The 26,330-nt window shown below is 45.5% G+C and overlaps 1 protein-coding gene and 1 pseudogene across 36 annotated transcripts in view; one reads left to right on the forward strand and one right to left on the reverse strand.

The window, feature by feature from the left end:
- The window catches only part of ST3GAL3 (ST3 beta-galactoside alpha-2,3-sialyltransferase 3), a 232,697-nt gene that overhangs the window by 60,086 nt on the left and 146,281 nt on the right, over positions 1–26,330 (reverse strand). The window lies entirely within an intron of this gene.
- Positions 19,548–21,070, forward strand: LOC701532 (serine hydroxymethyltransferase, cytosolic-like; annotated as a pseudogene).

The raw sequence follows: 26,330 nt of genomic DNA on the forward strand, positions 1-26,330 counted from the left end.
GCATGGCCTGTGATTTCGATGGCCTGGAGGCCTAAGCAGACCTCCTGCTGGATCAAAATTCAACAGGGCTCATGGGATTCCTACTTATGTCACTTACAGGGCTTACATACTGGCAGGGTTTCAATAAATGTTTATGAAATAATTATCAACACCTTGCTCTTACTGTTTTTCATTATACAATATCATTTTAGCCTCACAAAATTCATTTGAAGTAAGTAGACAGGCATTCCCCCTAATTTACAGATGAAGACACTGAGGTTTAGAGTTTGAGTGACTTGTCCAAAGAGAGAAGGTGCTGAACCAGGTTTGAACCTCTGATGTCTGACTCTGGGGTAAATGCTCCTTCTAGAACTTTGTGGCTCTTCTTTAGGGCATGAGTCCTTGCCTGTAGCTCTCAGATATCACATGTGGACCATGACAAGGTCTAGGAAAGCATGAGGCAACTGCCCTTCCAGGTGGATTTGGCCAGGTGTGAGATGGATACCAATGTAGGCTACAGGGAGGGTGGTCTGAGAGATAGAAGCTGGTGAACTTCAGAGGACAGAAGCCCTGCTAACTGCCTGCAGTGTAGGGGGCAAGTTTCTGCATTAGGCTTATCTCAGTCGCTCTTTTTATGTGCACTGTTTAGACAAGAACAGAACGGCTTAATCCTCAAATCTATGGAAGACATAGAGAAAGGAAAGGAACAGTTTATATTGGAGACCAAAGAGGATCCAAAATACTCCAGAATGACAGCTACCTTGCCAAGCTTGGTTTGGACCCACACATTCCATCATACGTGCTGAGAAGGAAGGGAGGGGGCTTGGCAAGAGCATGTCAAGAATAGGCTTATGGTCAGTGGGACATGACCATTGAAGAAAATAGCATCTTTTGGGTGTGAGGCATTATGAGGAGCATCAAAAATGGGGAGATGCTTCTCCTGCTATGCTCCCTGAGAAGAAAACCACTTCTTCTCTGGTTTTCTGATAGTGAGGGGCCCTTTATGATACCCTATAAGGGCAGAGATGTCTGGCAAGAGACATCACCAGCTTCAAATCTCTGAACAACTGATGGAGAAAAGGGATTAGTCTTGTCCTATGTCCTCTGGCAGGCAGAACTAAGACCACAGGGGGAAGTTGTAGAAAGGCAGATTCTGGCTTTTCATAGTTAAGCCTCTCCAATTACTGATGAGTATCTTGAAATGAACGGGCTGTTTCTGCAGGTCAAGGACTTCTAGCTATTGGAAATGGGGAATGGACTAAGTAATCTCCATGATTCCAAGATACAGGGTTCTAGAACCACCAAGCCCAGGAAAGTGGCAAGAACCATCTTCTCCCTGGACTCACCCTGGGCTGAAGATAGGCCCCAGTCTAACGTCATGGCCAAGGCTGTGGGTTCAGCTGCTCAGTGCTAGCATCTAGGGACTTTCTTCGTTGGGCTGTCTACAGTTTGGATTAGTTGTTTACTCTCTTTAAAAGGAAAAGCGCTGGAAAGGGGCCAGAGGTTGTGGGAGACTATTTCCATCTCGGGTGTCTCTTCCAAAGCTCTGGTGTTTTGCCAGGATTTAAGCATGGTATACACAACACAGTTAAAAATAACCCCTTGATTGAACAGAAGGCGTGGGAGAGAGGGGCTAGCCAGGCAACTTTGCTAGAGGGTGGGGGACGTGGGCAAGGAGAGGAAACTTGTACCCAGAGCCCTGGGAAGGGTTTTACCCCAGAAGAGATATGTAGACTCAAGGGGGTGAGAGTCAGGAAGATACTGTCCCTAACTGCTCCTTTCCAGGAAGAACTGCCCAGTAAGTGCCCTGCTTTGGGTATGCCCAGGGTTTAAACAAACTGCTAGTTTTGAAGGGCTCTCCCAGGAATGACTCTGCCATTTTTCAGTCCTGAGTGCCAGCCTATGGGACTAAAGTTAGGGAAAAAAGACAAGAAGCAGAAAGCCAAGAAAGGTTAAACAGTGTCAAAAGCCACAGACAGGTCAATGGCACAGAGGCCAGAGAAAGGTCTACTAGATTTAGCTATTGGGAAGTTCTTGTGATTTGTGTGTGAAAGCTTCCAGACTTTTCCTTCCATAAACAGACATTTAACATAAATGGAATTATCTTATATATAGTGTCCCATAACTTGCTTTTTAACAAATTTAACAATAAACTGTGGGAGCATGCCATTAAATACAGTCTGACATCATTTTTCATGGCTACATACTATTTCATCACAGGGACATACTACATGAACCATGCTTGGCTCAGAGGCACTTAGGCTGTTTCCAGTTTTTTGCTATTATCATAAACATGCTGCAACAGCATATTATAGTAATGCATACATACATATGATTACTTTTGTATGTACAATATTTAGAAGTGGAACTGCTGGATGAAGAGGAATCTACATTTTATACTTTATTATACAAGTACGTTGTCTATATAGCCTCCCACAGTTTTGGAGAGAAATTCTATTCTCTTCTGATTTCCTCTAATCTTTCCAGCCATTTTTTCCCTATTCTCCTTCATCCTATTCAACCCTTATATATTAGTATTCCCCAGAGTTAGGTCATTCCATTTTCTTCTTCCTTAAAAAATTACCAACTCGAATGCCTAAAAGAGCCAAGAAGGTATGGTAAATATGTGTAATGGGCCAGATATAAGAAAACAAGAAGGGGCAGGGTTACAGCAAGCTAGAATTACATACTGTCTAAAAATATTCACATTATTTTAAAACACTGTGCCATAAGGCATGTCTACAGGTAGATTTAGCTCATAAGCTGCCAATTTGGGACCCAGTTAACACACCTTCCCCATACAACTTCGCTGCTGCCAAAACTTCATCTATGTGCTTGCTGATAACTCCCACTGCATCATCTTTAACTCTGACCTCTCCCTGGGAACCCCAGACCCACATATACAAATGACTATCTACATCTTTCCTTAAGTGTCCCAGAGGCATCTCAAACTCATTATGCCCACAACCAAATTCATGATCTCTGCCCTTTCCTCCTCCCAAAAGTCAGAAATCAAATAAAAGAAACAAATGATCTTCTTCTTAGGTTCTCTACCTCAATCAATGGCACCTCCAATTTTCCTACTGATATGGTTTGGCTGTGTCCCCACCCAAATCTCATCTTGAATTGTAACTCCCACAATTCCTATGTGTTGTGGGAGGAACCTGATGGGAGGTGATTGATTATGGGGGCGGGTCTTTCCTGCACTATTCACGTCATAGTGAATGAGTCTCACGAGATCTGATGGCTTTTTTTATTTTGAGACAGAGTCTCGCTCTGCCACCCAGGCTGGAGTACAGTGGCGTGATCTTGGCTCATTGCAACCTCCACCTCCCGGGTTCAAGCGATTCTCCTGCGTCAGCCTCCTGAGTAGCTGGGATTACAGGTGTGAGCCACTACGCCCAGCTAATTTTTGTATTTTTAGTAGAGACAGGGTTTCACCATGTTGGCCAGGCTGGTCTCGAACTCCTGACCTCAGGTGATTCGCCCACTTCGGCCTCTCAAAGTGCTGGGATTACAGGCATGAGCCACTGCACCCAGCCTGATGGTTTTAAAAATGGGAGTTTCCCTGCCATGTGAGGGAATGCTGCCTTGTGAGACATGCCTCTCACTTTCTGCCACAATTGTGAGGCCTTTCCAGCCACGTGGAACCGCAAGTCCATTAAACTCCTTTCTTTTGTAAATTGCCCAGTTCTGGGTATGTCTTTATGAGCAGCATAAAAACAGACCAATACACCTACCTTTGAAGACAAAAACCTGGGAGTCATTCCAGATTCTTCCCTTTCCCTAGCCTTCCATACTCAGAATGAGCACTTGCTGAGCACCTAGTCAGTGCCAGGTACTGTCAGGGGCTAGGGCTGGCCACAAAGAGAAATAATATGCAGTTTGTGCTCTGGAGGGGCAGACAGACAACAATGTCATCAGGACATGTGCTGGCGATGGAAAAGTACCTTATAAGATGTTCTGGGAGGAGAGAAGGGACACTTTGATTCTATTTCCTCAGTGTTCTTCAAACAGTCTTTATTCTCCATCCCCATGGGACTGCCTTCACCAGTCACCACAACAGCCTCCTAACTGGGCTTCATGCTTCCAAGTTCCCTCCTCCAATTTATCTTCCACATTGGGTGAGGGCAATCTTTTGGAATAGCCAATCTCATTAGGTCAATCTTGTCTCTTGCCTAAAACATGTCAATTATTTCCCATATCTTTTTTTTTTTTTTTTTTTTTTGAGACAGAGTCTGCTCTGTTGCCCAGGCTGGAGTGCAGTGGTGTGATCTCAGGTCACTGCAACCTCCGCCTCCCGGGTTCAAGCAATTCTCTGCCTCAGCCTCCCAAGTAGCTGGGATTACAGGTGCCCGCCACCATACCTGGCTAATTTTTGTATTTTTAGTAGAGACAGCGTTTCACCATCTTGGCCAAGCTGGTCTTGAACTGCCGACCTCGTGATCCACCCACCTCGGCCTCCCAAAGTGCTGGGATTACAAGCATGAGCCACCGCGCCTGGCCTAATTTCCCACATCTTTAAGGATGTAATCTAGAGTCCTTTTGGAGTGACTTGTGAGGTCTTCCATGATCTTGCTCTAGATTACTTCTCTAGCCTGTCTTCCAGCATCTAGGATGTAACACTATGTGCCAAATGTACCAAACCATGTGCAGTTATCTGAGTGTCCTTACGTGCATCACGTTCTCAGTTTATGCATTCCCTCTGTCTAGAATACCTACCCTGTCATTTTTCAACTGCCTAATTCCTTAATCTTTTTTTTTCTCTTGAGATAGGGTCTCAGTCTGTCACCCAGGCTGGAATGCAGTGGCACAATCATGGCTCACTGCAGCCTCAACTTCTTGGGCTTAGGGGATCCTCCCACCTCAACCTCTTGAGTAGCTGGGACTATAGGTGCACACCACCATCATACGTGGCTAATTTTTTTTTTCTTTTTTTTTTTTTTTTTTTTAGTAGAGATGGGGTTTCGCCATGTTGCCCAGGCTGGCCTCAAACTACTGGGCTCAAGTGATCGGCCTGCCTGAGCTTCATAGTGCAAGGATTACAGGTGTGAGTTACCGCGCCTTGAAAAAAAAATCGCCTCCTTCAAAAATCTTTCTCTGACCACTTTCCCTCAAAAGATGGCTTCTCCCAGGTATTCTCTGTCACAGATCCTCCCTGTCCTGCAGGCTTACAGTAGGCGAGAAAAAGAAACTTCCAAGGCATTTTCCCAGGCTGCTGAAAGGGGCTATGATATGTCCTTACCTGGGTGTTTTTGAGAACCGGCAGTGTTGAAAATATATGGGAGTGTGAGGCAGACAGTGATGACTCCAGAGGAGGTCGGGAGCCCTGGGAAAGGCCCAGCTGCTTGGCTCTGGTTGCATGTGGCCTTGAGGGGCCATGAATACTTCAGGTCCACAGACCATGTATCTTAAGGAGCTACTGATATAATGTATCCCACCCACTAACACTTATGGCACTGACCCCTGCCAAAAACAAAACTAAAACAAAAAAGAAAGACAACTTTTCAACTTCATGATGGTGAGTCAGCAATCACCAGCGAACCAATGAAAAGGTCTTCTTTGGCCCTTTAATGCTAGCAGATGATCAGAATGAAGGTCAAGAGGTCCTGTAAACAATAACAGCAGAAGAGGAGTGAGCCCAGTGATCTACCTTAGGAGAAAAGCCCTTCTGACACCTCACTTTGATTAGGTGTCTCCTTTCTGTGTATTCGTGGCACCCTAGACTTCCATTTACCATCATGTCAGCACAATATAATTTTGTTTTCATGTCTGACTCACTCTAGACTGAAGTTCTGGGGTAAGGATTATGTATTACTTTTCATCCTTAATACCCAGCATGGTGCCCAGTATATGGAAATGCTTATAAAATAAGTGATGGAGAAAGGGGAGGGAAGGAAGTTTAAGTGAACAGGTTTCACGTTGAGAAGTTTGGTGACTCAAAGGGAGAGATACTACAAATTCATGTGATGTAATGAAAAAATTTATTTCACTATGTCAGAGATAGTGAGGAAGCCGCATAAAGACTTATTTATACGAATGTTGTATGTAGATACTCTGTTTACAATAGGAAGAAACTGGAAAAAAAAATCCCTTAAAGGACCTGGGTGCTTCACAGGGATGTCCCGCAGGAACTTCAAGCTGAGCATTCTCCCCAAATGAACTCAACAGCTGCCCCGTAAGCATGCTCTTCTCCCTGTGTTCCCTATGTTAGGAAATGGCGCCGCTATCTTGCCAGCTGCCTGAAACAGAAACTAGGAATACATTTTTACTCATCCCTCCACCAGCCACCTAATGTTGTCATTTCTCCTCCCCTAATATCGCATGAACTTGTCCTTATCACCTCTTCCCAAGCATTACCTTTCTCAGTCCCACTTCCTGTAACCCTTTCTCCCCATTTCAGGCAATGACCTTTCTAAAGCACAAATCTGATGCTGTCCTTCCCTCCCTGCTTTGAAACCTTGGTTGACCTCATAATAAAGTTCAAACTTCTCAGCATGACATTCAAGGCCTCTTGCCAAGGACTTGTACTCCAATAGGCCAAATTACTTCCAAGTGTGTCTCCTTCCCTCCACGTGATTCCTGCCCTTCCCTAGATTCTCTACCTGGCCAGTTTCTAACTGTCCTCCAATAGGCAGCACAGGTGTCACCACCTCTGGGAAGCCTCTCCTGCCTGCAGTTTGGCCAGGCGCTCTTATCAGAGCACACACAGCTCCTTGTGCTTGCTCTGTTGCTACAGTAACCACAATGCCCACTCAGTTTCTTTCTTTCTTTTTTTTCCCGAGACAGAGTTTTGCTCTTGTTGCCCAGGCCGGAGTTCAATCGTGCCATCTCAGCTCACTGCAACCTCCATCTCCCAGGTTAACATGATTCTCCTGCCTCAGCCTCCCAAGTAGCTGGGATTACAGGCGTGAGTCACCACGCCCAACTAATTTTTGTATTTTTAGTAGAGATGGGGTTTTGCCATGTTGGCCAGGCTGTTCTCAAACTCCTGACCTCAGGTGATCCGCCTGCCTTGACCTCCCAAAGTGCTGGGATTACAGGTATGAGCCACCGCGTGCAGCCCCCACTCAGTTTCTTATCTGTCACTCTCCCCTAGACCTCTGCACTAGGCTTGGTAGACAGTGAGTGCTTAGGGGTTCAGGGAGGGGCAGAATACTTAGGGTCTCTGGGGCTTAGAAGTGGGGCAGCAGTCACCATGGGCAGGTCCGGATCGAGATCTATGAGGTGCTGACGCAAGCATGCTTTTATCTGGAGGCCTGGTCGCTGCTCCACAGAGGTAGAAGAGGAGGAGGAGGCTTCTCCCACACCCTGAGGACACTCTCTGCCAGACTGGGGCCTCTGTGGGGTCTCCCAGGATTAAGAACATCATACTGACCAGACAGGCCCCATTCTAGGGGGCGGAGGCTGGCTTAGTGATGGAGCTATGCTTTCCCCAATCCATTCTTTATTCTTTATGATCTCCGAATTGCAGAAGCAGAAACTGCTCACCCTTGGTCTGAAGCTTTTCGTGACTTGTGCGAAGAAATGTCATCAACAGCCTTTTGTTTGAACTTGACTTGTGTGAATGTGCCAGGGGACTTGCTCAGAGGAGTCTTTTCAGATGTCATTTCTGTTTGTCTACAACCCTGGTCCATGCAAAGTCATTTACAAGCCAGTTTTTCTGAGGCTCCAGGGCTGTCATAGTCTCATTCTTGCCACAGCCCGCAGAGCTACTGTGTGACTGCCTCCAGCCTGGAGTGGGTGCAGGGCGGCCTCCCCACAGCCCCACACTTAGCAGTGGTGTGTGCTGTGGCCTGGTCAGAGCCAGGCACTGAAATGCAGCTGTGAGGCAGCACTCAACCAAGTCTCTCACTCTTCAACTTGACTTGAATGTCTCCGAAACCCTGAGCTACAACTTCAATTTACTTCCCCCAGACAGTGAGCTGGGACTATGCCTGCATTTTTAAAAAGCATTTCCCCAGTGCCCACACAGTGCCCGGCACTCGATAAAAATGTATTACATGAGTGAACAGACAGACACGCAATATCTAGTTATTTGAGTCAACGGAGGGAGACCATCAAACTCAATGTTTTGAAGGAAGAATAATCCAGAATTTAATATGTCCTTAGAGCCACTTTAGACTCTGTCCACTGTTTTTTTGAAACTGGGTCTCGGCCGGGCACAGTGGCTCACGCCTGTAATCCCAGCACTTTGGGAGGCCAAGGTGGGCAGATCACAAGGTCAGGAGATCAAGACCATCCTGGCTAACTCGGTGAAACCCTGTCTCTACTAAAAATACAAAAAATTAGCTGGGCGTGGTGGCGGGCGCCTGTAGTCCCAGCTACCAGGGAGGCTGAGACAGGAGAATGGTGTGAACCCGGGAGGCGGAGCTTGCAGTGAGCCGAGATCGCGCCACTGCACTACAGCCTACAGCTTGGGCGGCAGAGCGAGACTCCGTCTCAAAAAAAAACAGAAAAAAAAAACTGGGTCTCACACTGTCACCCAGGCTGGAGTGTAGTAGCATGATCACAGCTCATTGTAGCCTCAACCTCCCTGGCTCAAGCAATCCTCCTGCCTCAGCCTCCTGAGTAGTAGCTAGGGCTACAAGTGCACACTATTATGCTTATTTATTTATTTATTTTTTTTGGTAGAGACAGAGTCTTGCTATGTTTCCCAGGCTGGTCTCAAACTCCTGGGCTCAAGTGATCCTCCCAAAGTGTTGGGATTACAAGCGTGAGCCACTGCACCTGGCTCTGTCCACTGTTGATGCTGCTGGTGTTGGTCCTGGGAAGGAAGCCCAGAGTGCTGGGCCCAGCTGCACAGTGGGCCTGGATATGGCAGAATGCACAACTAGGTCAGCAGGACCTGCCGCTTCCATTTCCCTCCCCAAGCCCAAGCCAGCTGCAAGGAATGTGGTGATAGGATAGATAAAGGGAAATGGGAGCTGTCCCCAATTTAGTCAGTCACCAAGTGGTGATGGAGGGTAAGATAGAGGTAAAAATTAGACAAGGATCAGTATAGGTCTCAGGATGGAACTACAATGCAATATACACAGAACTGTTACAGAGAGAGGTGCACACAGAGCTGGGGGAGCTCCAGGGCAGGAAAAGCTTCACAGGGAAGGTGACATCTGAGCTGGAGTTTTAAAGGTGGAGAATGTGAGGACGGACACTCCAGACAGCACATGCATGTGGGAAGCTGGCCAAGCTGAGCACCTGCCTTGTCCAGGCCCCTTTGGAGGGGAGAGGCCTGCCACAAGCAGTTCTCTGAGCAGAGACTGCTGTGCTTGATGCCAGGCAACATTCAAATTACTCATTTAAGTAAAAGCAGTAGTTTTCTTTTCTTTTTTTTTTTTTTTTTGATACGGAGTTTCACTCTTGTTGCCCAGGCTGGAGTGCAATGGCGTGATCTTGGCTCACCACAACCTCTGCCTCCCGAGTTCAAGCGATTCTCCTGCCTCAGCCTCCTGAGTAGCTGGGATTACAGGCATGTACCAACATGCCCGGCTAATTTTGTGTCTTTAGTAGAGATGGGGTTTCTCCATGTTGATCAGGCTGGTCTCGAACTCCTGACCTTAGGTGATCCGCCTGCCTTGGCCTCCCAAAGTGCGGGATTACAGGTGTGAGCTACTGCGCCCGGCCAAAGCAGTAGTTCTTAAGGCAAAGAATATGGAGAAGCACTCCAGGCTGGGGGACTAGCAGGCACAGCAGGAAGGCATAAAAGACTATGGGTTAGTAGGGCATTGGCATCTAGGGGTTAGGGCACCAGGAAGAATCAGCTTAAATTATTAATTTAATTTATTAATTTAAGCATCAGCTTAAATTAAATTTATGCATCAGCATAAATTACAAGTCATCGGTTGCATCCTGTGTAGCTGGAGTTGCCAAAAGCCACATTTCCCGATATGTGGAAGTATTTCTGTATCAACAAATGCCAATCACCTGGGTTTGTATGCAGTCTATACAAGTCCTGACAGCTCCACACCAAGACATATTACTGGAAGGTCTCCATGAGAGTTGAGGCAGTCAGGGCATAAAGACAGAACCACACTTACCAACCCAGACAAAGCACTCGCTGCATGCCAGGCACCAGGCCACACATATCATGGACATTATCTTGTGTAATCCCCATAAATGCCCATGAGATGGGGGCTGTTATTCGCATTTTGCAGATAAGGAGGCTGATGTTTAACATGACTAAGGGCTTGTCCAAGGTTATACAGCTAGCAAAGTGGCAAAGTTGGGATTCTAACCCAGGCTTGCCTGATTTCAAAACCTAAGTTCTTTTCACCTCCCCAGACTGAGGCAGAGGAGCTCCCAGCTGTATTCCATCTTTGCTGAGAAAGCAGGAAGGAGATGCTGTGAACCTGGCACAGGCACACAAGGTCCAGCCACAGGGATCAGTGAAACAGCGGTGAGGCCAGGTGGTAAAGATGTACCCCTCTTCCTCTGACCAGCCTCACTGCAGTGCCAACAGATGACAGTTTAAGCACAGTAAGACCACTTTTGCCTCAGCTCAAAAGCTCTCTATTTCCTGAAATCTAGGCCTACACTCAGAAAAGGTCTGAAATTAGGCCCAGTCACAGGCTGGAAAAAATGATCAACCTCTGGCTAGGGAGAACATGGTGGCTATAACCCACATAGCCCACATCCCTCCACGGCCCTCCCTTTCTGCATCTAGCACTCCAGGGGTTAGGGAAAGGGGCTCATGGCTAGACAGGAAGAGACTTGCTGCTCATGAAGGATGGCCCTTGGGATCCAGATGAATGGCAGAAATGGCCGGTCCTACCTTTCTTCCTTTAGCAAATGCTCCTCTGTGGAGTACCTGACGAGGACTGGATCAGAGATGGATAGAACCAGGCTCACCCTTTGCTCCTGAACCTGCACTCTACATGCAGCTGTGCCTTTGCTGACAGCTTTCCTTGGCCACATGGGGGTCTCTGAACCCTGTGTTTCCTCCCAATAATCTGAGTGGTAGCAAAGAAATGCATCTCTATGAGAGTCGGCAACTTTCCCGGAGCGGGCCCACTGGAGACAGGACTGTGTCAGGAGCCCAGGCCTCCTGGATGAGCTGGCTTTCCCCACAGCCTTGAGTGTGGGTCACGGTGTGCTGTGCTCTGCCCTACTGCCTCTTGCACTTTTCTTCATTTTGCCCCCAAAATGACTAGGCTACAGGCAGAACTGGTTAAATCAGAGGCAGCTGCTGACCATGTTAAAAAAGGTCAGGAGGAAGGATTCTTTCCATCAGGAGGCCCATATGAGCTCATGGGGCCTGATCCAACCAGTTCTCCTTGCATACTCCCTCAGGGGTAGGGAGGGGCAGAGAGAAGCCCTTCGGAGGAAGGGACTTGGGTATCAGGGGCCCCTGTGTGTGCAACAGCCACAGGGCAGAAAGAGAAGAGCACAGGGACAGAGGCAGGGGGTTTGGGATGGTCAGAAGTGGCCTAAGGGTGAACATATAGCTGGCAGAGTCCTGCCCTTAATCCCTCTTGCTGGTCTCAAGGTATGAATGAGGATGGGTGATGGAGACGGGGAATGTGGTGACGACAGCCCTTAACCTGGCCGGACCCTCACTGATCACAGTCACCCTGGACACATGGGAGAAAGGCCAGTGGAGACAGCAGGCAGAGCCACCCCTCATCAGAGCTGGTCTCCGAGCTCAGGCCTCAAGCACATGCCTTGCTCCATTTGGAGGACTTGCTCCATTTGGGCATTTGCTGCTTAGAGCAAGTTCTGCAAACGGCAATTGGCCTCTGGCCTAGACACACTATCTGAAGGGGCTGAGCAGCAAACCAAAAGGTGTCACTTTGTTTTTCCAATCATCTGTTTTCTTTTTCTTTTTTTTTGAGATGGAGTCTCGCTCTGTCTCCCAGGCTGGAGTGCAATGGCGTGATCTCGGCTCACTGCAACCTTCACCTTCCGGGTTCAAGCGATTCTCCTGCCTCAGCCTCCTGAGTAGCTGGGATTACAGGCATGTGCCACCACACCTGGCTAATTTTGTATTTTTACTAGAGATGGGGTTTCTCCATGTCGGTCAGGCTGGTCGCCACCATGACCAGCCCCAATCTTCTGTTTTCAAACTATGTTCGGAGTTGTCCGCTGCGGGAAACTTCCCCACACTAAGCCCTTGGAACCCAGGGAGAGAGGATGGGTCTATCCCAACACAAGGGCCACAAAGATGTCACAGGGCCAGCTGCCGACAGGCCTGCTTTCGTGCTGCTGCCACCTATCAGGTGTGTGTTTCCCTGACCAGGAACTCCTGTGAACAGAGGCCATGTGGCCCAATACTCGCCACATCATCCCTGGACAATCTCGTCCACGCTCTGGGGGTTGTATATGGACCTACCTGCAATTTGTTTTCTTCTAGCCCAGACCTCTCTCCTGAGAGATTCACTGAACTCAGGATCCCTGCGTAGGGCCGTGGCTTCCCTCTGACACTTCATTTGCCTGGATCTGGACTCTTTGCCTGTGTCAGGGCAGAAGGCAGAGCCAAGGGCCCTCATCATGGGAGGCAGGCATAGACTGCTGTCCTGCCTCCACAGTGGGGAGGCGAGGCTTCAGCCCTCCTTCTCCCCTCTAGCTCTGGCTATTTATTTGGGGAGACCAGTTAGAGAGTGACCTGTGTCCCCAGGTGCAGACAGAGTAGGGAAAGCAAGACATAGTCCTGAAGGTGCCAGCATCTTGCTCTCTGCTGAGCTGCTGCCTCACCGCTGGGACTTGTGTGGGTGGAGCTCAGACCTGGGCCTTCCCTCTCACTGAGGAACTCGCAGAGCTGCTTGCTCCTGGCTGGGAGCCTCACACAGCTCGGGAGGAGGGCCAGGATCACGTTCTGTGCTTTCACCAGCTTCTGCTCCTCACAAGCAGCAAGAACTCCCCACGTGGGGATCTTGTACCTGAACCAAAAAAAGCAAAGCTGCTAATCTGACAAGATCAATCCTCAAATACCACAGGAATGCAGCCAGCCTGCATGCTCTCACCAGGGACTGCGCTTCTAAGCACCCCTACAGCTCCTGCTCTTAGGCTGGAACTGGTCTGCAAAGGAGGAAGCTGCCCCCACCAGTGTGTCTGGTCTTGCTGCCGAAGCCCCACCCTTCCCAGCATAGCTCAGGCATCGCCTTCACCAGGACGTCTCCCCAGTCAATCTCTCATCACTCCTCCAGCTGAAGGACCTTCTCTGTGCCCCCACAACCCTCTGTCCTCACCTCTGGCAGAGCACATACGCCTGGATATGTGTTTGTCTCCATGCACCATTTCTCTTAGCTCTGGGGAAGGTAGGTACAGATGAGGAAGGTGAGGCTCAGAGAGGTTGAGCAACCCAGCCCTATTCACTTCCAAAACCTGTTCTCTTTCCACTACAGTCCAAAACTTCTCAAACCATCTGTGAAGAAGGATCCGTTGGTTTTGCTTTTTAAATTTCTATTTTGTCACAGAATGATAATTTTATAAAACAGAATAAAAATGAATTACTAGAAAAATTAAATAAGGCCAGGTGTGGTGGCTCATGCCTGTAATCCCAGCACTTTGGGAGGCTGAGGCAGGTGGATCACCTGAGGTCAGGAGTTCGAGACCAACCTGGCCATCATGGTGAAGCCCTGTTTCTACTAAAGATACAAAAATTAGCTGGGCATGGTGGCGGGCACCTGTAATCCTAGCTACTTGGGAGGCTGAGGTGGGAGAATCGCTTAAACCTGGGAGGCGGAGGTTGCAGTGAGCCGAGATCACACCATTGCATTCCAGCCTGGGCAACAGAGCAAGACTCAAAGGAAGGAAGGAGGGAAGGAAGGAAGGAAGGAAGGAAGGAAGGAAGGAGGGCGGGCGGGCGGGCGGGCGGGCAGGCAGGCTGGGAGGGCGGGAGGGAGAGAGGGAAGGAGGGAAAGAAGGAAGGAAGGAAGGAAGGAAGGAAGGAAGGAAGGAAGGAAGGAAGGAAGGAAGGAAACATATAAAATATATGCTCCATTTTTAAAAGTTTTTTTTTCTTTTTTTTTTTTGGTAACAAATAGCTGAGACCATAGGTGCATGCCACTGTGCCAGGCCTATTTTTTATTTATTAGATTAAGGAACATAAACTGACTCTAATTGTCATAAATGTTTTCAAAAACCTTATTTCCAGTATCTCAAAAATATTGTGGCAGACCAGTTCAAATCACCTTTGATTCTATAGCACACAACAGGTTCCAAACTGCCTTTTGCCTGTCTGGGACATTCTACCAAGGCTTTGCCTGTCATTCACCTGGCAAGTTAGAAAGGGATAAGTTAGAAAGGGATAAGAAAGGGGTAAGATGTAGCTCCTCAGGTCCTGTCCTGGGGTAGGAGAAACAATGTACTCTGATACCATCAGAAAGAGCAGGTTGAGGCCTAGAATTTCTAGAGCAGATGGATTTATAACCAGCTAGGTCTGCAGGATTCACCTTTGCAAACAAGTGTGGGTCCCTAGTCATCTGGGAAGGAGATCTAAAAAAAAAATCCCTCAACTTCTGGATGTCTACTGCAGCTCCACCTATGAGAACTGGAAGATAGAGCAAAGAGGAAAGAGATGGGGTGTACCATTATAGGGAACTGGCAGGCTAAATTCCTTAAATAATGGAGGAGGCAGTAAGCTCAGGCAAGATGTGGAATTAATTTAAAAGCAGAACATGGATGAGTTCCCAGAGGTGGTTCCAACACCTGACGCTAAGGAATATATGGAAAAAAAAAATGGTGGGCAGGGAAAAGGACAGGACATAAACGGCAATTCCTCCAGCTGTAAGCTGGAGTCCAGGTCATGGACAGGCACTGAGGTTGTCTAGCCTATGCAGGCTACTCTTAAGACACTCTGCAGAGAAGCTTTAGTTATAGAGCACTCTGCTCTTCCCGGAAAGGCCTGTACCCAAGGATTTCACCGCAGTGGGTACCTACTGAAAATATTTAAAACACTCTCCAAACAAAAGGAATCTGTATTCCCCTCCAGGTCCATGGTTCAGAGCCTCGATTCAGGACATAGGGTGGGGTTGGTGGGTTTGATTCCTGGCTCTGTGCTACCATGACCTTGAGCAAGTCGTTAGCTTTCCCATCTACAAAATGGGTATAACAATACTTACTTCGTGGGGTTGTTATAAAGGGATTTTGCAAATTTGACTCCATAAAAGTGCATTATCACATTGACTGTGTGTGTAACGACTGTGCGTGTATGTAAAAACACTGAAACTTCCTCAAAAAGAGATGTCCTTTTTGGATTCATGCATTTGTGAAAGATAAAATTTCTCAAGATCTTGGCTCTTTGAACAACTGCATATGCAGTAGTGACCCACTGTGACTTTTGACTGATCTCGACAAAAGACTGTGATGAGATCAGTCACGGTATTTCAGATGTCTGTCACAGTATTTCAGATGACCGCAGTTGTCAACCTGGGTGTACACAATTACCAACTATAGTGAAATGTGTTCATACATGTCCCTTTGTACCTATTTCTTTATGAACAGTTTGCCTGTTCCTGTGATATCCATGTGACTGTCATTAGTAACCTGTTCATGCCTCTCATTAGTATACCTGTTTATGCTAGGCTATAAAATATGTATGTTATTATTGCCCATTTCATTGTGTAAAGTGGCCTATGAAGTGTTCTGTAATGTTTTTACGTTTATCAAATAAATCCCCTTTTAAGAATGTAAATATGTTTTAAATAATTTTAAAAATTATTTTTTCCAGAATGATGTTTTCAAGATTTTAATCTTTCAGAATTGTGATTTTCAGGGTTTTAGACTTTTTGGGATTCTCATCTTTTAGGATTTCCTTTTTTTTAAAATTTAATTTAATATTTTTTTTGAAACAGAGTCTCGCACTGTCGCTCAGGCTGGAATGCAATGGTGTGATCTTGGCTCACTACCACCTACGCCTCCCGGGTTCAAGTGATTCTCCTGCCTCAGCCTTCCGAGTAGTTGGGATTACAGGCGCCCACCACCATGAATGGCTAATTTTTGTATTTGTATTAGAAACAGGGTTTCGCCATGTTGGTCAGGCTGGTCTCAAACTCTTGACGCCAGGTGATCCACCCGCCCTGGCCAGCCAAAATGATGGGATCAGAGGCGTGAGCCATCACGCCCGACTGATCTTTTAGGATTTCAGCATTTGGGACTACGGCGTTCGTGATTGTGTCTTTTGGAATTATGATTGGCTCCCATTGTAAAGGCTAAATGAAATGAAATACGGTGGCACAGTGGCTGGCACACAGTAGGTGCTCTAAAAATGGCGTGACACTTTATGTGCACAGGTTATCTGTGTCTGCCAGTGGAATGTAAGATCTCTGAAGGGAGAGGTTTTATGTAACTTATGCAGTGCTGAAGCTATAGCACCTAGAAAAATATCTGACACTTTGTTGAATGAGTTTACAGAATAATAGGATCAATGTGGCAAGTTTTTAAGCGATGAGAGAGACCTGAATATGATTAAATAGTGATAAGAAGGAAACAGTGAAGAGAATGAAGATCCGGGTTCCTGCAGAGGTGACAGAGGTTGGAGAATCAGGGCTCAGGGGAAGGAACTGACCTCAGAAAGAAGACAGTACACAAGTGCCAGGACTTGATGACTCATTAGATATCTGGTTGAGAGGGGAAGGAGAAAGAATAACTCCCAGATTTCTTGCTTGGGTGAGAATGGATAGTGGTGCCATTTCCTGAAATAAGAACATAGGCTGATTAGATTTGTTGGAAATTCGGTGAGTTGGATACACTGAACTTGAGATGCTTTTGAGTCATCCAAGTGGAGCTGTCCAGCAGGAAGTTTGGTATTTGGGTCTAAAGATCAGTAGAGATGTAGGCTAGAGAGATTGAGAGTCATCAGCACATACGATGTTAGCTAAAGCAGTGGAGTGAGAAGAGAGGAGAGCTATAACTGAAACCCGGCAAACACCAACATGTAAGGACGAGTACAGGAAAAGAAGATCTCCTGCAATAGAGACTGAGAAGGAACAGAGAGGTAGGAGAACTGGGAGGGAGTTTGAACAAAGAATTAAGGAGTAGAGAGAGTTTCAAAATGGAGGAAGAGATCAATACTGCCAAATGCTTCAGAGACATCATAAAAAGAGAAGGACTATCTATCTGTCGGATTTGTCAGTGCTTTTTGGTGGTCTGGATTAGAGCATTCTGAGGAGGAGAGAAGCGAGAGTGGAGGCCAGACTACATGGATTAAGAGTTAGAGGGACATGAGGGACGGGAGAAGGTAACTGTAGCAAGTCTTGCACATTCCTGGTGGGGGTATGGGAGTGCCCAGTGTGCTCTCAGCCTAGAAGGACAACGATTCTGCAGAAGTAGAGAAGTAGATGGTATTCTATTCTCCTCCGTAATTTATGGTATGGGACAAAATTTGTCAAGGATGCCTCTCAATCTTACCACTCCTCCCTGGTGTTGTAGTGATAAAAATCCCAGAATCTTTTTCTGGAAGGGCAGAGACGGAGGGGCTTTGTAATGTGGGGATACCAGATACTCAGCTACACTGGCCAGGAGTCCACAAGCTTTCAAAGTCCCCAGGGCAGTGCAATAGGTCTCCTGTACCTTCTCATGCAAGGGTCCCAAATCAGGCAGCTGGGACTGTGTGTCAACTCTCTAGACTTCCTGCTTCAGAGCTCTGCAAAGTTTCAAGGGCCATCTTTGCACTGTGGAAACTCAGCCAGCTTGGACCACAGCAATGATTCCTTAGCAGTATGTGAATCACAGACGCACAGTCACAGATACACACCACACACTCCAGCCTTCCTAAAACAAAATGCATCTCAAGAGAAGTGTGGTTTTCCTCTGTAGAGCTGGGTAAGGGAACCATTTCCACATCAGCACCTCATTAGCTACTACCAGGCATCTGGTAGGCCTCGGTACTTTGGCCACTAGCCAGCCTGCCCATGAAACAGCAGCTGTGAGAGGAAGTAGAGAGCGGTTGTTAAATATGTGGGCTTGGGTTCAAAACCTAGTTTTATCACTTCCTATCTGTGTGACCTCGGGCAAACTGCTTGACTTCTCTATGCCTCTAGTTCCTCGTATTTAAAACTTGACTAACAAGGGTTAGTCTCATTATACAATTGTTGGGAGAATTAAAACAGAAGAAATAGGAAAAAGTTTCAGCACGGGACCTGATCCAAAGTAAACATCAGTAGGTGTGAGCTGTCATTGTCACTGCTGCTAGTATCACTCTGCAGCACGGACGGGGCATGGATTAGGGCTCTGCTTTCTGCTGAAACTGTTGGCCACAGGCTTAGCCTGTAGGCACCTCACTTTCTCCCAATACTGAGTGGCCCCACTGACCACCAACTAAAAGATATGACACTCAATCATGTCTTTCACCAAAGCACAAACAGCCACTCAAATGTATGAGGCAAAATATTCGCAGGAAAATGGGGTATGCCAATTATGTGTCAATTTAGGTTTTACGAGTTATATTTTTTCTTTTTAAAGAAAACATTCAAAATGTTTACTGTGACCTACTCTAGGATCTTTATTTTTTTCCTGAAAAATAACTTATCTAATTATAAAGAAAGCTACTGAGAAAACAGAATTCACTCAATTAAGTGTCTAACATTAAATGTTGTTGAAATGATCTAACATTTATGGCCCCAAGACACATCCTCTCATTTCATTCTCTTGACTAATGAGTGAAGTAAGGCTCAGACTTTTCCAAGATCACGCAGCCTGTGAAGTGAGAAAGCTGTGAGAACTTTCAGTCTCCAAATCTTCATCTCCTTTCAATTTATCATATATTGGAATATGTCACAATAGTTTTCTTCAGTAACTCTCTCCACTAAAAGAGTGTCTTATCAACATTTCCCACATCCTTACATTCTCAATCTCTGGAGGGCAGAATTAATTTCCATTCGCAATACAAATGCCAAGTGTCTACTGTGTGCTAAAGGCTCTGCTAGGTGTTGGCGGCCATGAATAGACCATGCCTCTGTGCGAGAAGTTCACAGTCTCTATGGGAGAATAAATACCAGCCAATAGTTATGTACATAATAACAAAGCTATGTGTGAGGCACTGCGGTGGTGCACAGGGTAGGGGAAAGAGTAATGGAGTGTATTTCTAGGTAAGGGAAGACTTTGCATTCCATGAGACCAAACAGATCGAAAAGCCCTAACTCAAAATTTGGAGTAAAACAAGTGCTCAATAAATCTGAGTTCCTTTGGACCTACTGCCATCCCCTCCCCATCTCTCTAATTAGAGGAAGATGTATCCAAGTGAGCAATATTCGAGGGAGAAAAGGAGGCCTTTTCAGCAGAGAGTACAAAAGTGTGACAGCAAACAGGCTAGCTTCCCAGAGAAGCAGGACTTTGGTCTGGACGGGCGGGCACATCGGCACCCCTTCCTTTACACTGCCTGCTCCCTAGTCTGCACCTAGGGATGGGAGTCAATGACTAGGTGGGTCATTCAGGGAAGAGTGAACCATAGGAAAAGAGAATGTATGCTTCACACAGCATTTGGGAATTTTTTTTAAAAGGTAAGATTTAGGTCAAGCCTAAGCCTGGTGCGAGGGGTGCACCTAGCAGAGCACTAGCAGTCCTGCACCAAGTTTGGGATTTGGGGTTGGTGCGACAAGTCACATGGTTGGCGCGTGGCAGTGTGCGGGGCATTGGGTCTGCGGGTCTGGGACTCTGGTGGCACTGGCGGTGGCGTGGGACTGAGGCTAGGCACGTGTGCAGGGTCATGTTCTGGCAGCTTCGAACCCATGCAATGGCGATGCCAGTCAATGGGGCCCACAAGGATGCTGACCTGTGGTCCTCACATGACAAGATGCTGGCGCAGCCCCTCAAAGACAGCGATGTTGAGGTTTACAACATCATTAAGAAGGAGAGTACTGGCAGAGGGTTGGATTGCAGCTGATTACCTCAGAGAATTTTGCCAGCCGAGCAGTTTTGGAGGCCCTAGGCTCTTGCTTAAATAACAAATACTCTGAGGGGTACCCGGGCCAGAGATACTAAGGCAGGACTGAGTTTACTGATGAGCTGGAAACCCTCTGTCAGAAGCGAGCCCTGCAGGCCTATAAGCTGGACCCACAGTGCTGGGGGGTCAACGTCCAGCCTTGCTCAGGCTCCCCTGCAAACTTCGAGTGTACACTGGGCCTGGACCTGCCAGATGGGGGCCACCTGACCCACGGGTTCATGACAGACAAGAAGAAAATCTCTGCCACATCCATCTTCTTTGAATCTATGCCCTATAAGGTGAACCCAGACACTGGCTACATCAACTATGGCCAGCTGGAGGAGAATGCCCGCCTTTTCCACCTGAAGCTGATCACTGCAGGAACCAGCTGCTGCTCCTAAAACCTGGACTATGCCCGCCTGCGGAAAGACTGTAGATGAGAATGGAGTGTATCTCATGGTGGACATGGCACATATCAGCAGGCTGGTGGCAGCTGGTGTGGTGCCCTCCCCATTTAAACACTGCCACGTGCTGACCACCACCACTCACAAGAACCTGAGAGGCTGCTGAGCCGGCATGATCTACGGGAAAGGAGTGCAACGTATGGATCCCAAGACTGGCAAAGAGATTCTGTACTACCTGGAATCTCTCATCAACTCTGCTGTGTTCCCTGGCCTTCAGGGAGGTCCCCACAACCATGCCATTGCTGGGGTTGCTGTGACCCTGAAGCAAGCTGTGACTATGGAATTTGAAGTTTATCAGCACCAGGTGGTGGCCAACTGCAGGGCTCTGTCTGAGGCACTGACAGAGCTGGGCTGCAAAACAGTCACAGGTGGTTCTGACAACCATTTGATCCTCGTGGATCTCCATTCAATCAAAGGCACAGATGGCAGAAGGGCTGAGAAGGTCCTAGAAGCCTGTTCTATTGCCTGCAACAAGAACACCTGCCCAGGTGACAGAAGCGCTCCACGGCCCAGTGGACTGCGGCTGGGGACGCCAGCACTGACATCCCTCGGACTTTTGGAAAAAGACTTCCAAAAAGTAGCCCACTTTATCCACACAGGGTTAAAGCTAACCCCTGCAGATCTACAGCAACGTTGGCATTGGAGCCACCCTGAAAGAGTTCAAGGAGAGACTGGCAGGGGATAAATACCGGGGGGGCGTGCAGGCTCTCTGGGAGGAGGTCGAGAGCTTCACTCTCTCTTCCCTCTGCCTGGCCTGCCTAACTTCTAAAGGAGCCAGCCCACCCTGGACGCACCTAACGCCACAGAGGAAGCTGCCTGCTGGAGGACCCCCTTGAGAGATGTACAAACTGCCCCACAAGGGACCTACTGGCACTTCTGTCCTTTGAGGGGGCTTCTTTTGGACTTTTTTCATGTTTTCTTCACAAATCAAAATTTGTTTAAGTCTCATTGTTAGTAATTCTGGGACAGGTTATTAAAAGTTTTTAATTTGAACCTGGCTTTCTCACAGCTGGATAAAATTATTCTAGAAAAATAAAATACTGTGTAGCCATTTAGACCATTTAGACCATGGTGTAGGGCAAAGCTATTAGAAAGCTATTAGAAAGATTCTAGCGTTTTACTCTCCCTGGGCTTTCCTTTGCCTTGCTGCAGCAGAGAGGAAATGTCCCTGTCCACAGCTTGTACAAACTGCCACTCTTACTATCTTGTTACCCAGCAGCATGCCAAACGAGAACGGAATTCGCCTCGAAGCCTCTGCTATGTGCCGTAAATCAGAAGTGTACATTAGTCAAGTGTACACAAGGTGCACCCAGTATGGTGGGAGGGTTTTGCTGTCAGTAGCTCAAAGTATGGTGTAGAAAGGGTCTCCTCCCTCCATCCTGGGGAATCCCAGTCCCATCCCGGTGTGAGAATCAACCATTCCTGCTCCATCTGAGATAACCAACTCCCTCCCATAATCAGGAAACCAAATGTCACCTTCCCAAAGAAACTTTATTTTCACATCGCTGGAGTGCAAAACATATGTGACCATTTTTAATAAGCACAATCAAATTTTTAACCACAGAATGTCTACAAGAATTATAGCTTTAAAAACATAATTTTTATATTTCAAAAATATTTGAACTCAAATTAATTTCTTAAAAAGTTAAAAAAGGTAATATTTAATGGCTTGTTTTTGTAGATGTCAAAATTAACACATCAAAAAGAGTTTTATCAAGTTCTTTTCTGTCAAAATATTGATGCTACAGAAATCAAAACCTTGAATTTACTTATTTTGTGATCAAAATACCAAGAAATACTAGCTACCCATATGAAAAAAAAAAAAAACCTAGAACTCAATCTCATTCCTAACACACAAAACCAAAAATAGATGCATTAATAATTTTGTTGTTGTTGTTGTTGTTGTTGAGACAGAGTCTCGCTTTGTCGCCCAGACTAGAGTGCAGTGGCCAGATCTCAGCTCACTGCAAGCTCTGCCTCCTGGGTTCATGCCATTCTCCTGCCTCAGCCTCCCGAGTAGCTGGGACTACAGGCGCCCGCCACCTCGCCCGGCTAGGTTTTTGTATTTTTTAGTAGAGATGGGGTTTCACCGTGTTAGCCAGGATGGTCTCGATCTCCTGACCTCGTGATCCACCTGTCTCGGCCTCCCAAAGTGCTGGGATTACAGGCTTGAGCCACCGCGCCTGACCTAATAATTTAAATATAAATAACAAAACTGTAAAACAGAAAAAAACAAAGGATGGCACCATCATAATCTACTATGCGTGTATGTAAATCCCAAAATTGCTATGAAGGGCAATTTGCCAATAACTCTCAAAATGTTCAAGAAGGCAGAAGAAAACACAAACATAGTAAGAAATGAAACAGAAGATATAGAAAGACCTAAATGGAACCTACAGAGATTAAAAACACAGTATTTGACATAATAATATACCAGGTGGAATTAACAAATGATTAAATGCTATAAAAGAAAAAGCTATAAATGTGAAGACATACCAATATAAACTATTCAAAATGAAGTAGAGAGAGAAAAAAGATTGAAAAACAAAAATCCAGAGCATCAGTGACCTGTGGGACAAATAAAATGGCATCCATGTAATTTGAATCCTGGGAAAGGAGATGAGGCAGAAAAAATATTTGAGAAAATATGTAAACAAGGTCCAAATGTGATTACAAAGAAGAAAACAAAACAAACAAGAAAACTATGAACCTATAGATCTGAGGAGTTAAATAAACTCCAAGCCAAGTAAATATAAAGAAAACCACAGCTGGGCATGGTGGCTCACACCCCAGCACTTTGGGAGGCCGAGGCGGGTAGATCACCTGAGGTCAGGAGTTTAAGACCAGCCTGGCCAACATAGTGAAACCCCATCTCTACTAAAAATACAAAATTAGCCAGGTGTGGTGGTGCATGCCTGTAATCCCAGCTACTCGGAGGCTGAGGTAGGAGAATTGCTTGAACCCGAGAGGCGGAAGTTGCACTGAGCCAGGACTGTGCCACTGCACTCCAACCTGGGCAACAAGAGCGAAACTCCATCCCTATGTCAAAAAAAAAAAAAAAAAAAGAAAACCACAACAAAGTACATCATAATAAAATTGCTGGAAACCAGTGGTAAAGAGAATAATCTCAACAGGCAGCCAGAAGAAAATGGAAATACTACATACAAAGGAATATAGGTAAGAATGACAGAAGATGTTTTGTCAGGAATGAAGCAAGTAAATAGAGTTACATATTTAAAGTAGTGGGGGAGGGGTGGTAGAAGTGAGAACGGGGGACCGTCAACCTAGAAACATATACTTAGCCAAAAAATTTTTTAAAGTCTTTCAAAATTGAAGGTAAAATAAAGACTTGTTCAGACAAACCAATGCTGAAAGACTTCACAGTCATCGGACCTGCCCACAAGAAATGTTAAATGAAGTTCTTCAGGCAGAAGAAAAGGGATACCATATGGAAATATGTATTTACACAAAGGAAGAAAGACCAACAGTAAAGAAAACTTTGTGAGTAAATATAAAAGAATTTTCCCTCTCATTAAAAAAACTTTTAAAATGTTTGAACCGTAGTAAAATGCACTAACATAAAATGTACCATCCTAACCATTTTTAAGTGTACAATTCAGTAGTATTAGTTGTTTTCACACTGCTGTGTAGCCAATATCCAGAGCGGTTTTTCATCTTGCAAAACAGAAACTCTATATCTATTATACAGTAACTCTCTATTCCTGCCTCCTCCCAGCACATGGAAACCACATTCTACTTTCTGTCTCTATGAATTTGATTTCTCTAGGCACCTCATATGAATGGAATCACAAGATATTTGTTTTTGTTTAACTGGCTCATTTCATTTAGCATAATGTCCTCGAGGTTCGTTCATGTTGTACATGTGTCAGAATTTCCTTCCTTTTTCAGGCTGAATAACATTCCACTGCTTATGCATACCATTTTGTTTACCCTTTCATCTGTCAATAAACACTTGAGTTGCTTCTACTTTTTGGCAATGATGAATGATCCTGCTACAAACACCCTTTGGAGCCCTGTTTTCAATTATTTTTGGTATATACCCAGAAGGGGAATTGCTGGATCATACGGTAATCCTATTTTCAGTGTTTTTAGGAACTGCATCCTGTTTTCCACAGTTGTACATTTTACATTCCCACAAGGAGTGCACAAGGATTCTAATTTCTCTACATGCTTGTCAACACTTGCTATGTTCTGGTTTTGGGATAACAGCCATAGTATCCTAATGGATGTGAGGTGGTATCTCTAGAAAATCATTCTAGAGGCCGGGCGCGGTGGCTCAAGCCTGTAATCCCAGCACTTTGGGAGGCCGAGACGGGCGGATCACGAGGTCAGGAGATCGAGACCATCCTGGCTAACCCGGTGAAACCCCGTCTCTAGTAAAAAATACAAAAAAATAGCCGGGCGAGGTGGCGGGTGCCTGTAGTCCCAGCTACTCGGGAGGCTGAGGCAGGAGAATGGCGTAAACCCGGGAGGCGGAGCTTGCAGTGAGCCGAGATCCAGCCACTGCGCTCCAGTCTCGGCGACAGAGCAAGACTCCGTCTCAAAAAAAAAAAAAAAAAAAAAAAAATCATTCTAGAAAAAGAAAATACTGTGTAGCCACTTAGCCATAATCATTTAGACCATGGTGTAGGGCAAAGTTATTAGAAAGATTCTAGCGTTTTACTCTCCATGGGCTTTCCCTAGTGATTAGTAACATTGAGCACATTTTTATGTGCTTTTTGGCCATTTGTATATCTTCTTTAGAGAAGTGTCTATTCAAGTTCTCTACCCATTTTTAAATCAGTTTGTTGTTGTTGTTGAGTATTATAAGTTCTCTATATTTTCTGGACACTGACCTCTTATCAGATATATGATTTGCAAATATTTTCTCCCATTCTGTAGGTTGCCTTCCACTCTCATTTTTAAATTATTTTAAATAATTGATTATTTCAAACAAGAATAAATAAGCTGGGCATGGTGGCTCATGGCTGTAATCCCAGCACTTTGGGAGGCTGAGGCAGGCAGATTGCTTGAGAATGGGAATTTGAAACCAGCCTAGACAACATGGCAAAGCCTTGTCTCTACAAAAAATACAAAAATTACCTGGGTATGGTGACATGTGTTTGTGGTCCCAGCTACTTGAGAGGCTGAGGTGGGAGGACTGCCTGACACAAATAGGTTAAAAAGATAGGCTGCTCCCCAACCACCCCTGGGACAGCTCAAGGGCAAATACAAACATGCTCCTTCCCACAAACAAAAGTAATTGCAAAAACCACAATTACTTTTGCACCAACCGAATAAAAGGATGGAAAACATACACCGCAATACAGCTTATTTTATAGAGGCCAGAGTGGTTATATTAATATCAAACAAGGAAGATTTTGCAACAATAAGTATTTGACTATCAATAAGAAAAAGGGACATTTCAAAATAATGAAGGAATCTATTAGAAATGGGATACAACAATCCTAAGTGTATACACACCAAATGACAGAGCTTCAAAACAAATTAAATAAAAACTGATAAATGAAGACTTCATTACCCCTCTGTCAGTAATTGTTAGAAAAAGTGTACAGAAAATCAGTAAGGATATAAGAAACTAGACACATACCATAAAACAACCTAAGCTAATTGCCATTTATAGAATACCCAAAAACAGAAGTATTTTCTTTTCAAGCACACAAAGAATATTCAACAAAATCAACCATATTTTGTCCCATAACTCAGATTTTAATCAATTTAAAAGTATTAAAATCATATAATGTATATTTGGATCACAGCAAAGATAAATCAGAAATCTATAACACAAAGATATCTGGAATACCCACAAATATTAGGAAATTAAGCAAAAATACTTCAAAAGAACTAATGGGCCGAAGTAGAAATCACAAGTAAAGTTAGATAATATTTTTAACTCAACAAAGATAAAAATACAACATATCAAAATTTGTAAGATGCAGTCAATGCAATATATAGAGTGAAATTTATAGCATTACAATGTTTATATTAGAAATAAATAAAATCAATGA

Source organism: Macaca mulatta, chromosome 1 (genome assembly GCF_049350105.2).
Source record: "Macaca mulatta isolate MMU2019108-1 chromosome 1, T2T-MMU8v2.0, whole genome shotgun sequence".
Lineage (NCBI taxonomy): Eukaryota > Metazoa > Chordata > Mammalia > Primates > Cercopithecidae > Macaca > Macaca mulatta.